We start from the raw sequence: 12,868 nt of genomic DNA on the forward strand, positions 1-12,868 counted from the left end.
TCTCCTCTTGATGGGAAGTCAGATGTTTACCAGAGCCCAATGCGGGAGCAGAAGAGCTGACGAGGGCAGTCAGGTAACAAAAGGTCTCTACCTGCGAGTCTAGTTTAATTGGGATGACACATACCTGTATTAGGGATGGATATACACCCATGTGTTGCCAAATTTGTCCTATATCCCTTTAGAATGGTAAGAGAACTTGCCAATGGCATACAACACTTTCAGCAATTATCTTGAGTAAAGTTCTTCCACCATGCAAAAATCTTGCCATGAGTTGCTTGCATCTGTTTCTGTAGGCATTTTTATTCATGCTCAGCATACGATCGTTGAGATCTTAAAGGGATAGTTCATCCAAAAACTATTTACTCACCCTCATGTTGTTGTGGAACACACACAACACATTTTTTGAAAAATGTCTCACTGTTTTTTGTCCATAGAATAAAAGTCAGTGGGGTTCAGTTTTGTTTTGACTTTGATTATACGGACAAAAACTGTTATTTTTTCAAACTATCTTCTTTGATTTTCCACAGCAAAAAGAAAGTCATATGACTTCTAAAATTGATTTTCTTTTTGTCTTGTTTTCAGTGCAAATATCTAAATATCCTAAATCAAGATATATTTACTTTCTGCAAAACATATCAAAATTATGCAAGTTCATGCGTGAAACAAACAAAAAAAAATCTGCCAATAGGCAGAAAAATAACTTTACATTTGAATTAAGTTTGTTTTTCTTACCCCATTGGCAGATATAGATAAAATACTTTAAAATACTTAATATCTTAAGTCATTTTTGCTTCTCAGGTTGTGCCTTGATTCGCCTTGATTCAAGAATGTTTAGATAGTTTTACTTGAAAACAAGACAAAAATAATAAGTAAGAAAATATTTTTTTGTAGTGTACAGGTTTGGAATGACATGAGAGTGAGTAAATTCATTTTTGGGTGAACTATTCCTTTAAAAACAACCCATGCTGTCAGTAGAGACACTTTATTTTGGTAACACTTTATTTTAAGGACCAATTGTCACTACTAACTAGTTGCTTATTAGCATGCATATTAGCTGTTTATTGCTAGTTATAAAGCACATATTAATGCCTTATTCTGCATGACCATATTTTAGGTCCCTTAATCCCAAATACCTAAATTTAACAAGTACCTTACAACTAATAAGCAGCAAATTAGAAGTTTATTGAGGGAAAACTCTTAGTTAATTGTGAATATGTGTTTCTTAATGTAAAGTGTTACCAGACATTTAAATATAAATAAGAAATTACGTATGAACTTTGAATGCCATTTTAATGCCCAGAAGATCATAATTGCATGTGTATTTTATAGATTCCCCTCATTTTGACCAGTTATTGAATTATGGGCCTACATGGTTGGGTTTGGGTTGAGAAAAAGACTTCGTAATATACTGATTAAACATGAACTGTATCTTTAGTAGCAACGACTGTTTTAAAAAACAAACCACAAGCAGGTTTCATTTCTCAAGAGAAGTGATTAAGGTTGCAATCATTGGACAGTCATTGAGCGGTAGCTGAGGGGATGGCTGTGGCTCAAAACACTCATGAAAACAAGATAAATAATTAACCACTAACAATCACTTGTTGTTCTGTTTAATCAAGCTATTAATAGTAAAGCTCAGGGGTGCCTTTTGAAAGTATAAAAATTCAAGGTGGTGAACAACAGCATCTGAATGCTAATTTGTTTTGAGAATGCTGTTTTATGTTGGATATATTTATGTGATGTTTATTCATTTTTAAAATGCTCTTTTACATGTTAAAATGTAATTACAATTCACATAAACAACCCTGTGAATCACTGTGGATTTTACAGCAAACAACACACAACTAAGAGAGTCATTCGTCAGTATTTTGACACTTAGGCCATGAGGTAGTATGCATAAATCTTCTAAATGATCCAGAAATCAATGAGAGACTGATCCTGTAAAAAAAAAAAAATGTGTGGGAAAAACATGAATAAAAAGTACCTTTCAAAAGCTGAGTGAGGTCAGTAAGATTTTTGGTTTTTGGAAGAAAAGTCTTATAAAGAGTTTAAAGCTGCAATAATTTGATCAAAATAAAAGTCAAAAACAGTAATATTGTGATATATTTTATTTACAATTTTAAATATTTGTTTCCTATTTTAATATATTTTACATTTTATTTTTTTCTGTAATAGTAAAACTCATTTTCATTTTCAGCAACCATTATTCCAATCCTTGATCCTTAAGAAATTTTAATATGGTGATTTGGTACTTAATTTACTAATTTGATTCATTACAAATTTCTAATTATTGTTATTTGTTGAAAATTTATGTATTGCTTAATAAAGTGTGGAAAGTTTTTTTTTTCAGGGTTCTTGAATAGAAAATTCAAAAGAACAGCATTTATTTTAAATTGAAATCTTTTGTAACATTATAAAGGTGATGGTACACAGGGCAAATTTTTAAGCAATGTTGCTGGATAATGTTGCCGTCAGCGGGCAGCAAGGTGAGACACGGGACCCACGACCAGTCTAAAGTATCCAGATTGAAATTTGTTGCCCATTCTCAATGGGAAAGTGCCCAAGCAACATTGCTCAAAAAAGTTGCCCCATGTATCATCACCCTAAGTGTCTTTACTGTCACTTATATATATATATATATATTTTGGTCAGTTAAGTGTATGTGTACATTTTCTACAATGTAATCCAAGGCATCAGTCTCATGAAGTGAGTTGCAAGGTGCAAGATAATAGCGCCCTCTTCGGTTTACACAGGACTATTGCTGGTGTGATATGAGAACAGACTTCCCAGAATTCCTTGTTCTGTGAACAGACAGTTGTTGACCTAAAATAAGGGCAACTGTTTTATATTATTTTTTGGTTTAAATCTTGCAATGAGTGAGAATGAAGATCTTTTATACAAGATCCATTAAATTATAGTTAAAGGGGTCATATGATGCTATTTCAATTTTTCCTTTCTCTTTGGAGTGTTACAAGCTCTTGGTGCATAAAGAAGATCTGTAAAGTTGCAAAGACTAAAGTCTCAAATCCAAAGAGATTTTCTTTATAAAAGTTAAGAGTCAACCACGCCTACCTGAAACGCCTCGTTCTAACACGCCCCCACATGTCTACATCATGATGTGGAAATATTAGCATATAATGCCGCCCAAATGTGCACGCAAAGAAAGAAGGCGTGGTTTCAGTAACAGCAGTTAGTGTTGAAGCAGCCATGTCAGGGAGACGCTGTGTGTTTCTAGGCGAAAGCAAAAGCACTTTATTTGGCCTTCCAGAAGTAGATGCATTTAGGAATCTTTAAGATTACTTACAACAGAACAGCAATGCATTTTATGGACGACCGTTTCGTGAACCTAGGAGAGGAGGTCATTCTGACTTTGCTATGACAATCTGGCGCTTCTGAATCAGCTACTGTTTTGTTATTAGTTTAAGTATTTGCTATTGAGTGTTCAAATGCGGAGTTTTGCACATCGTGTGTGTGTGTGTGTGTGTGTGTGAGGGGAACAGGGTCACATCACAGATTAACTGTCTTGATATTTACTTTGAAAGCTGAAGCGATTATGTAAGGGGCGTTACATTTCCGACGTGTGCTTGTGGTGTTCAGCCAATCACAATGCACTGGGTCAGCTGGCCAATCAGAGCAGACTGCGCTTGTCAAAAGGGTGGGGCTTTGTTGAAAACGACTGTTTGAGAGAGGCGGGGCATAGAGGACCTACAATAATGTACAGTATTTGAAAAATAATGTGTTTTTTGAACATTAAAGCATGTCAACATATTCTGTTACACCAAATACACAAAATAATGATCTTTAAAATAGCATCATATGACCCCTTTAACTATATTGGGGTCCTAAAGTATAGCTAAAATGTATTTAATTAAAATCGTTTCATCACAAAATACCAGCAAAATGATTTAAATGAGAAAGTTGTTTTAAAATGTACATATATTTTCTAAGTGATTCTGTGAAAACAAGAACATCTCACTTTTTTACTGAGTTCATATGATGTCACTAATTTGCTTATTTGAATAGTGACCTAGATATGGCACAGAATCTTACACATTACTTATTCATTTTATGTATTAACTTTAATATACAGGTACTTTGTTTAAAATCCTAAAGTTTTGGAAATTGGGTCAGTTTTTTTGATGAGATGAATGGCATGATTTACCAGAACTCACCCTCATGGTTAATAAAACAAGTACAATTTGCAAGAGTCCTTAATATTCAGATGTCCAGATGACGTTTAGTGCAGCCCTTGGGCAGATCAAGTGTTTTCTGAGGAAGCATTTACACATAATCATAAAACATAACCCACACCTTGCCAATCAGTTAACATAAGCATGCAAGTCAGTTACTACTTAATGTACATTTATTTGTAAGATTATATTTATATAATGTTTCAAAGATATACTCCACTGTTTAAAAGTGTGTAAAAAGGTTGTTAAGATTATTTTTATTGTTTTTGAACCCTGCATTTATTTGATCAAATAATCATTTGATACAGTAAAATTTTAATATTGTGAAATATTATAATTTAAAGGTTTCTAATGTAATAATGTCATTTTACTGTCACATTTTTTTATGAAAAATTATTATTATTTTTTTTTACTTATTGACCCCAAACTTTTGAATGGTATTACGCCAATCAGTTAACATAAGCATGCAAGTCAGTTACTACTTAATGTACATTTATTTGTAAGATTATATTTATATGTTTCAAAGATATACTCCACTGTTTAAAAGTGTGTAAAAAGGTTAAGATTATTTTTATTGTTTTTGAAAGGTCTTGTGCTTACCAACCCTGCATTTATTTGATCAAATAATCATTTGATACAGTAAAATTTTAATATTGTGAAATATTATAATTTAAAGGTTTCTAATGTAATAATGTCATTTTACTGTCACGTTTTTTGATGAAAAATTATTATTATTTTTTTTTACTTATTGACCCCAAACTTTTGAATGGTATTATATATTTAGAAAATCTCTATATAAGAATGCATATTTAAACATTACATTCCTGTATTTAAGCTAAATTGAATACTTAGTGAGTCTTTATAAATGAGTGTTACGTTCCACAACCCCACAAAAATCTCCAACAAATTGTTCATCATAAGAATGGTGAAATAAATATTAGAATGTGTCAAGCATAAAGTACCAAAAGTTTCCAATTTAATAAAATTGTTTTAATTAATTCCTTTCACTAACATCATTCAAGGCGCATCAAAGACATAATCATGAGTGACTGTTGTTGTTTTTAAGTATATGCATATAAAAGTAATATTGTTACAAAGGAGGTCATTTTCATAACATTAAACAACACTGAAAGAAACAGATACAACCAAATACAGACAAACTCATTTTCAAAGTCACCGAAAATAAAAGTACTTTGGTTTATTTAACTACAGTATGTAAAGACTGCTAATAATTTCCCCATCTAATACAATAAGTACAATTAAAGTGAAGGAAAAAAAATCAGTATCTTTGCACCTTTTTTTTTGCATGCACATCATTCAAAATATTTTTCTGATTAATCTACAAGCTTTATTCTGATTTTTGAAAAAGTGCTCTACTAAAACATAGCAGACCACCACCAGCGCAGTTCTCCTGTGTTCATGTTACTGCAGACATCTCGATCTGGGCCAAGTCCCAAAAATCACATTCTCAAATGTCCCGTGAAGCTGCCTGCCCTCCTGCTGACCCTCTGTGCAGGCCGGGCCTCAGCGTCAGGTTAGTGAGGTCCACTAGTTCCCTCTTGTGAGAAAGCAGTGTCACCATGTGGTCGAGCTTGGAGCGAATGGAGCTGTAGTGGTGCTGACTTTTGGTGATCTTGAGGAAGCACTCCCTCAGGTTGACGTCTTGTGGGGCAAGACAGACAGGTGGGTGACAGTCCACCTCATGTAGGTTGCAAGCAGATGAAGAGTTGGGGTTGCTGCTGGACGAGGTTTTCAAAGCACATGTTTGGACACTCACGTCTGCTGTTTGGCAGGTGGTTTGTGTTGAGATGTTGCAGGAAGGTACAAGGGGAAAGATCATCACATCGACAGTCTGAGTCTGAGTGGTAACATTCGTTGCCGGCAAAAGAGGAGGGTCATCCAAGGTGAGCGCTACCTCTCTGAGTTCTTGCTCAATCCAGTCTTCACCTAGTGTGGAAGTAACAGAAACTGGGTTACTCTTTCTGTCTCGATCTTCAATGTCTTTATTCATCTGTTGGATCTTTGTATGAAGTCTGGCTGGAGTGCTCGTCAGACATTCTGGTTGAGGCTTTGTTGCTCGTCCCAAGTAGGAGGGAGGCGTTCCATGTGGTTTGAGGACAAGATGGTCATATAAACCGCTGCTTCTGGCACTAGAGGGAGCTCTTGTATTCACTGGCAGTAGCAGGGACTGGGCATAGAGGATACGCAACTCTTCATCGAATTTCTCGGTTATCTGGCCAGATAACTCGATAAGGTTGCTGCGGTTTAGTTTGCCATCTGTCCAGTTAAACCTGTAGATTAAAAAATGTGCCAAAATAAATAGGAAATGTATAATTAGAAGGTAGGGCTGGGCGATATGTCAAAAATATCTTATCGATAATCGCCTTTAAAATATCGCGATATCCGATAATATAGTCTATCTAGGCCCCACCTCCACTACGCCCCGCCCCCACCGAGACAACATTGCCGACATGCACCATAAACACATACCATGTTCAGTTTGGTCTTAATTATTGCCACAAAGTTTGGTGTTACTTTTCTTAGTTTGTGCTTAAACTAACTGAAAACATTAGCTGAAAACATTTGGTGTTGCTAATAATTTCCACTCTGTTCTTATCAAATTTGTGTTTGAAATTAATTTCGTTTTATGAGGAGAACTGTTGAGGAAAAATAATAGAACCCAATTTTAAGTTCATCATGGTGAAGTTGGACATTCTGGCGGTGATTGTAAGAATGATAAATGTATGTTGATGTCATATAATAATGTCTTGAATAAATTATGCCTATTTTCCGATGTTTCTCTTTCTTTTGGGCATTATCACCTGTGTAGACACATTTCATGATGGTACGTTTAATTTCCTTAATTATAACAATTGCAGCGTTGTTTTAAACTTGTAGTCTAGCTATAACGTATTTGATATGTATCATGTAGGACTAAAATCATGCAGGGATTTAAATTAATTCTGAGCAAAAACGTTAAAGTTTTTTTTCTTTTCTTTCTGGTAGCCTACTAGTTCGTGGTCTCTTTCGGCTCGTTTTTAACTAAATAAAAATAACTGCTTTATTTAATTAGAAGCAGGGTAATTTAAATTTCATTTTTATAATTTTTATTTTATTAATTAAAATACAACGCCCACAATATAATATTCAGTGTTGGGCTGCCGAAACTGCAAATGAATGAAGAATTTATAGTGCTATGTAAAAATATTGCACTGAAATGTGCGCTGAAGTCATGTTTGTGGTTTTTCATCATTATACAGTCTGTTTAAATAAATAATCAGAAACATATGCAGTGCTACTTTTTGTCTTTTTTCTGTTTAACTTTTATTAAACTGCAGCTCAAAATAGAATAGGCCTATACCCTAAATAAGGATAAATTATATTGGAACGCATCTTCAAAATAATCGCATACACAGATGCACGTTGCCATTACAGTAGTCAGGGCTGAAAAACAGGCAAATAAAATATAAACAGAGGTTACAAAAGTGATTCAGTCAAGGTCAGTGAGGGATTTTTTCTTTTGTTCTTTGATTAACATTATAATGACTGGCGGCAGCAGCTGCTGTCAATGCACGGAGCCAATACACCCTTGTTTTCTTTCTCAGCTCTTTACATTCACTTAAGACATAACCGATAGTATTTATGGGATATTTTGATATAATTCTGTGTGTAATTGTCCATTTGAATGTGTAAGAACGCGAGAAAGAGCGCTCAGTTCGTGTACATAAGAGGCGGCTTTTGTGCGTGCGCTTTGTGTGTGTGTGTGAGCAGCACAGAAAACAGCGCGCGAGTGCAGAAGTGAGTTCTATTTCGTCTTCTTGCAGTTGAATCTTTTGAAATCACAATAAATGCGCATATAGAAATCGAGACGCAGAATCGTAATGCAATTTTATAACAAGTAATTTGATTCCTGACCTTACGCATCTGATCTGAATTCCGAAATTGGAATAGCTTTTCGATTCCCAACCCTCCTACTAAATTATTTCATTCTTGCATGCAAAAAATCTGTATGATGACTATGGGGCTATGTAAAATATTTTTTGCAACTTACTAGGTTTATCACTTGTCATTTTTTCCAGATAATGTCTATAATCGTCTGTTGACATCGCGATATACGATAATATTGTCATATCGCCCAGCCCTAATTAGAACTGGAGTCATAACTTATGTACCGACTGTCTGACATTTACAAAGTTAAAATCAATTAATTTAATGTAACAAATTACATAATTTCTTTGTAATTATTCTACATTGTCTGAAAGGTTATACACCACACAAAAAAAAATTTGAAGAATGTTTTTGTCCATAAAAGGAAAGCCAATAGGGTCTAAAACAATATTGGACCCCACTGACTTTCATTGTCTCGACAAAATACATTTTTCAAAATATCTTCTTTTGTGTTGCACAGAAGAAATTAAGTCAAACAGTTTTGGAACAACAATTTTTATTTTTAGGTAAACTATTCCTTTAAGACCTTGTGGAAAAGGAGTTTTTCTTACCTATATGAACCTGTGGCCACTCTGTTTCCATCAATTAGCATGAAACGCTCATGAACCTTTCCAGTGATCCGAGCACCTGATCTCATGTAGTAGGTAGAACCTGTTATGGTTCGTATTTTCATTTGCTTCAAAATTAAATAAAACAAATTTTAAAAAATGCAATAAATTCTAAATACATTAAATATAAAAAAATAAACAATAATAATACAATGAAGAGCTCAAACCAGCAGCTCATCCAGCTGTACATGAAGGTTTTTACACATCTGTAAGAATGAGGGAAGAGAAGACTGGTCTAAAAGAATATACACAGGAACTCTGCGGCGTATGCAAGCTTCCTTCAGGTCTTGGAAGATATCCAGGTCTGTCAAGGAGTCTGTCACAATGGCAATCACCTAAGGATAAAAATCGCGTCTGATTAATGAGAAATTAACAGCAGTAAACGATTCTTTATGCAACTGAGAATTTATGACCTCAAGTTTGGATAAACATGGTGGGAAATGAATTAACAGCTTACAGCTTCAGCATCACTGAACTTCACGTTCTAGTTCATTTGTATGATTGTCATGACTGCACAGCCGCTGGCTACACACCTTGATGATTTCTTATTACATTTGGCCTTTAAGTACATGCAAGCTGGAACAGATCCAGACTGCCTGCAGGTATAACCAAAATACATTCAGCTCAAAAACCCCTTCAGTTCAAGGACTGAAGAGCCTGTTGTGGCACCTCCAGGTTCAGACCCTTAGAGGTAACAGTTCAGTGTGAAAGACGCTTTTGCACATTCTTACCATTCCACATTTATGATCCAGAGCACTACTTTGCATAAGTCACACACGTACCCTTCAATCACCTAAAAACCCAAATGCTGATTTTTTTTTATTAATACAACTTAAATTTTTAAATCACAGTAATCTTGAATTCATTGTTATTCTTTACATTGCTGTTGCTTGGTTTTTGATATTATTTTAATCCTCTTAAAAGTTTAAACTGGGAAATATGAAAACAAATTAATTTCCTAACTTAATAACAGTAAATAAAAAAAATAAATAAATGAAGGTGTTATGACATTTAAATATTACATCTAAAGGATTAATATCTATTGCTACTTAATTATTAATTAATTCAACAGATACAGACATCTGTTTCCAATTCATTAGTAGCTATTTATTAGGTACTTGTTTTAGTAGCTACACTACTGTTGAATAAATACCTGTTTAAAAAGAACAAGTAAAACTGTAATATATAAATAGTTCCTAGAAATATCTACTAGTAAAAATAAGTACCAGCAACAACAACTGCAATACATACTAGTTGGAAATGAATAGTTGATATGAACCACATCTACAAAGAATTAAATCTGGGAAATTAAAATTACAATAAATTATGTTACAGGTTACAATGGAATAGTTACTAGTCACTACTGGGATAATGACTAGTAGTAATGCCACTAACTAAAGTGATAATCTCTTTTGGAATAAAGTACTAGTATCTATTTGTATAGTATAATTCAGAAAGATAGTAGTCACTATTGGATTACATACTAGTAATTTAAGAATGAATACCAGGTAACAGAAAAATATACTTCCTTGATGTGTTCATAACAATGATTAAAGTTTAAAGCTGGTCATAGATGTATTCAAGTATCAGTGTTAAACAATGCCTTGACATTGCACTATTCTTGTAAAGTTGCTTTAGAACAGTATGCATTAAGTTTCAGCACAGGGAAGAGCAGATGAATTGCTACAGATGAATTAGCTATTTAATACATAATAGCATAATTATAATAGTAATCATTATTACATAACATTAATAATAATTAATACATAAAGTTAGTATTAATATATCAATTAATAATTAACTAGTATGTCCACTTGTCTATATATATATATATATGGAAACAGCATGGCCTGAGAAATACCTCTTTTGCATTTTTTATCATCCTCCTGGCTGTCTCTTTGCAGCTTTAAATGCACTCTCCATAACTCGGCTGGAAGTAGGCGACGGCACGTGTTACTCCGCGGTAAGACCCTGCAGTAAACGCTGGCCAGCCCAGCTCTAAAACTGGAGGCTCAATATCGGAGACTTCGGGGAAATAAGTGACAGATGAGCAGTCCAGTGTGCCAGACTGATCCAAATGAGAATCTTCTCCAATCAGAGAGAGTGATTTAGGCACTACAGCAGCGCGGGAAATCCGCCTGATCTCGTCGTCGGAGAGAAAGTTCGGGATTCTCTCTTTCTGCAGGAATCCCATGAAGGATTGGACTCCGCCAGCGACCAGCTCCTCCAGAGCGAGTCTGTGCCTCTCATTGTAAAGTTCTTTAAGGTTTCGATCCTGGCCTGTCCTCGGTGTCCGCCAGCCCGGCGAATCCTCAAGACACTGGGAAAGAGCCATAACCGAAAGCTTATTGCAGGAATCCCATGAAGGATTGGACTCCACCAGCGACCAGCTCCTCCAGAGCGAGTCTGTGCCTCTCATTGTAAAGTTCTTTAAGGTTTCGATCCTGGCCTGTCCTCGGTGTCCGCCAGCCCGGCGAATCCTCAAGACACTGGGAAAGAGCCATAACCGAAAGCTTATTAATCACACTAACGTTTCCTAAGATGAATGTTACACTCTTGACACCTGTATCCTAAACTTTCAGAGGTCTCGTCTCTCCGCCAGGCAGCCATTGGTCGGTAAATTGTTGCCAGTCAAGTTGTTGCGTCACGTGCCCGCCAAGTAAGAACGCCATTGGACAATCTGCCCTGCGCCTATTGGCCAAGAGTTTGAATTCGGAGGCAAACAAAGGCGGCGTGTGTGATTCTCCTCTGCTCTGCAGTAGCCCCTCACTGCGGAACACAAGATCCAGGGGGCGTGGTTGGATCCACATCTAGGGGGTGGAGATTGGTAAATTAAGGGGTGGAGATGAGTGGGTTTAGGTATGAGGAGGTGGAGACGGGTAGGTTTAGGTATATGTAAGATGGGAGGGGTTGGATCTGGATAAACCACGCCCCCTGGTTCTGCAGTGAGTACCATCTCCTGTTCTGTGTTGTTGAATGTGAAATATTCACGGTGGTGTTGTGAAAATAAATGGCCTCATAAAATACAGGTAATAATAAACCATATAAATAATGATATAAAATCAGTTGAGATTATGGCAGCATGTCTAAGCAGCACTCCTCCAAAACGACCATTCTTGCTGAATTAATTGGTAGATTGATAACCAAGATATTCCGAAGTGTCATTCATTGCTGCATATATAGCCTATTTATAACAATATACAAATGTACTACTCTTAAAGGATAATTTGTAATAGTATAAAACTAGCTCTATTCTTCTCTGCTGTAATCAAAGAATCCATCGTATACTGTATATCTATCTTTATGTACAGGCACAAACTTTAAAGACTATTACCATTAACATTTCTACTATTATTGCATGAAACAAAAAAATACAGTGTGTTGAACACACTACACACAAAAAAAGGGGTTTAAAATTTTACCATTTGGGGTACAACAGCTTGTTCCTGGAGCAGTACCCTTAAAAGGACATATTTGTACCTTTTTTTACCCCTAATAGGTACATATGAGTACCTTAGAGTAGTAATACGTACCCTTAAGGTACTCATATGTACCTATTAGGGGTAAAAAAAGGTACAAATATGTCCTTTTAAGGGTACTGCTCCAGGAACAAGCTGTTGTACCCCAAATGGTAAAATTTTAAACCCCTTTTTTTGTGTGTAGTGTGTTCAACACACTGTATTTTTTTGTTTCATGCAATAATAGTAGAAATGTTAATGGTAATAGTCTTTAAAGTTTGTGCCTGTACATAAAGATAGATATACAGTATACGATGGATTCTTTGATTCAATTCTGGCCCCTTATTTTTCTGTGTGTAGGGTCATGTTGTCGCACTATTTCGGGTAAGCTGTCAGCCAGCAAAATTTAAACAGCAAAACAATTCTGAAACAAAATCATTCATATAAGAGCAATAATGTAAAAGATAACAAAAACATTCGAACAAATATCTGAAATTCTCAGCCTTTCAATTACATAGTTCAGTCCATTGACCATGTCTTGATTATATGGTATTGTGATTATTCAGTCCCTACAGCAAAAAAAATATGATAATGGCATTATAGTGGACAAAATCCATTAAAAAAATATTCTACTTGTAGACTTTTTGAACTAGGAGTTTCAAAA

The 12,868-nt window shown here is 35.2% G+C and overlaps 1 pseudogene; it reads right to left on the reverse strand.

The window, feature by feature from the left end:
- Window positions 1–5,118: 5,118 nt before the first annotated feature.
- On the reverse strand, window positions 5,119–11,081 carry LOC107554239 (protein FAM83D-like; annotated as a pseudogene).
- Between the last annotated feature and the right edge of the window lie 1,787 nt (window positions 11,082–12,868).

This window comes from Sinocyclocheilus grahami, unplaced genomic scaffold (genome assembly GCF_001515645.1).
Source record: "Sinocyclocheilus grahami isolate Dianchi unplaced genomic scaffold, SAMN03320097.WGS_v1.1 scaffold2.1, whole genome shotgun sequence".
NCBI classification, from domain to species: domain Eukaryota; kingdom Metazoa; phylum Chordata; class Actinopteri; order Cypriniformes; family Cyprinidae; genus Sinocyclocheilus; species Sinocyclocheilus grahami.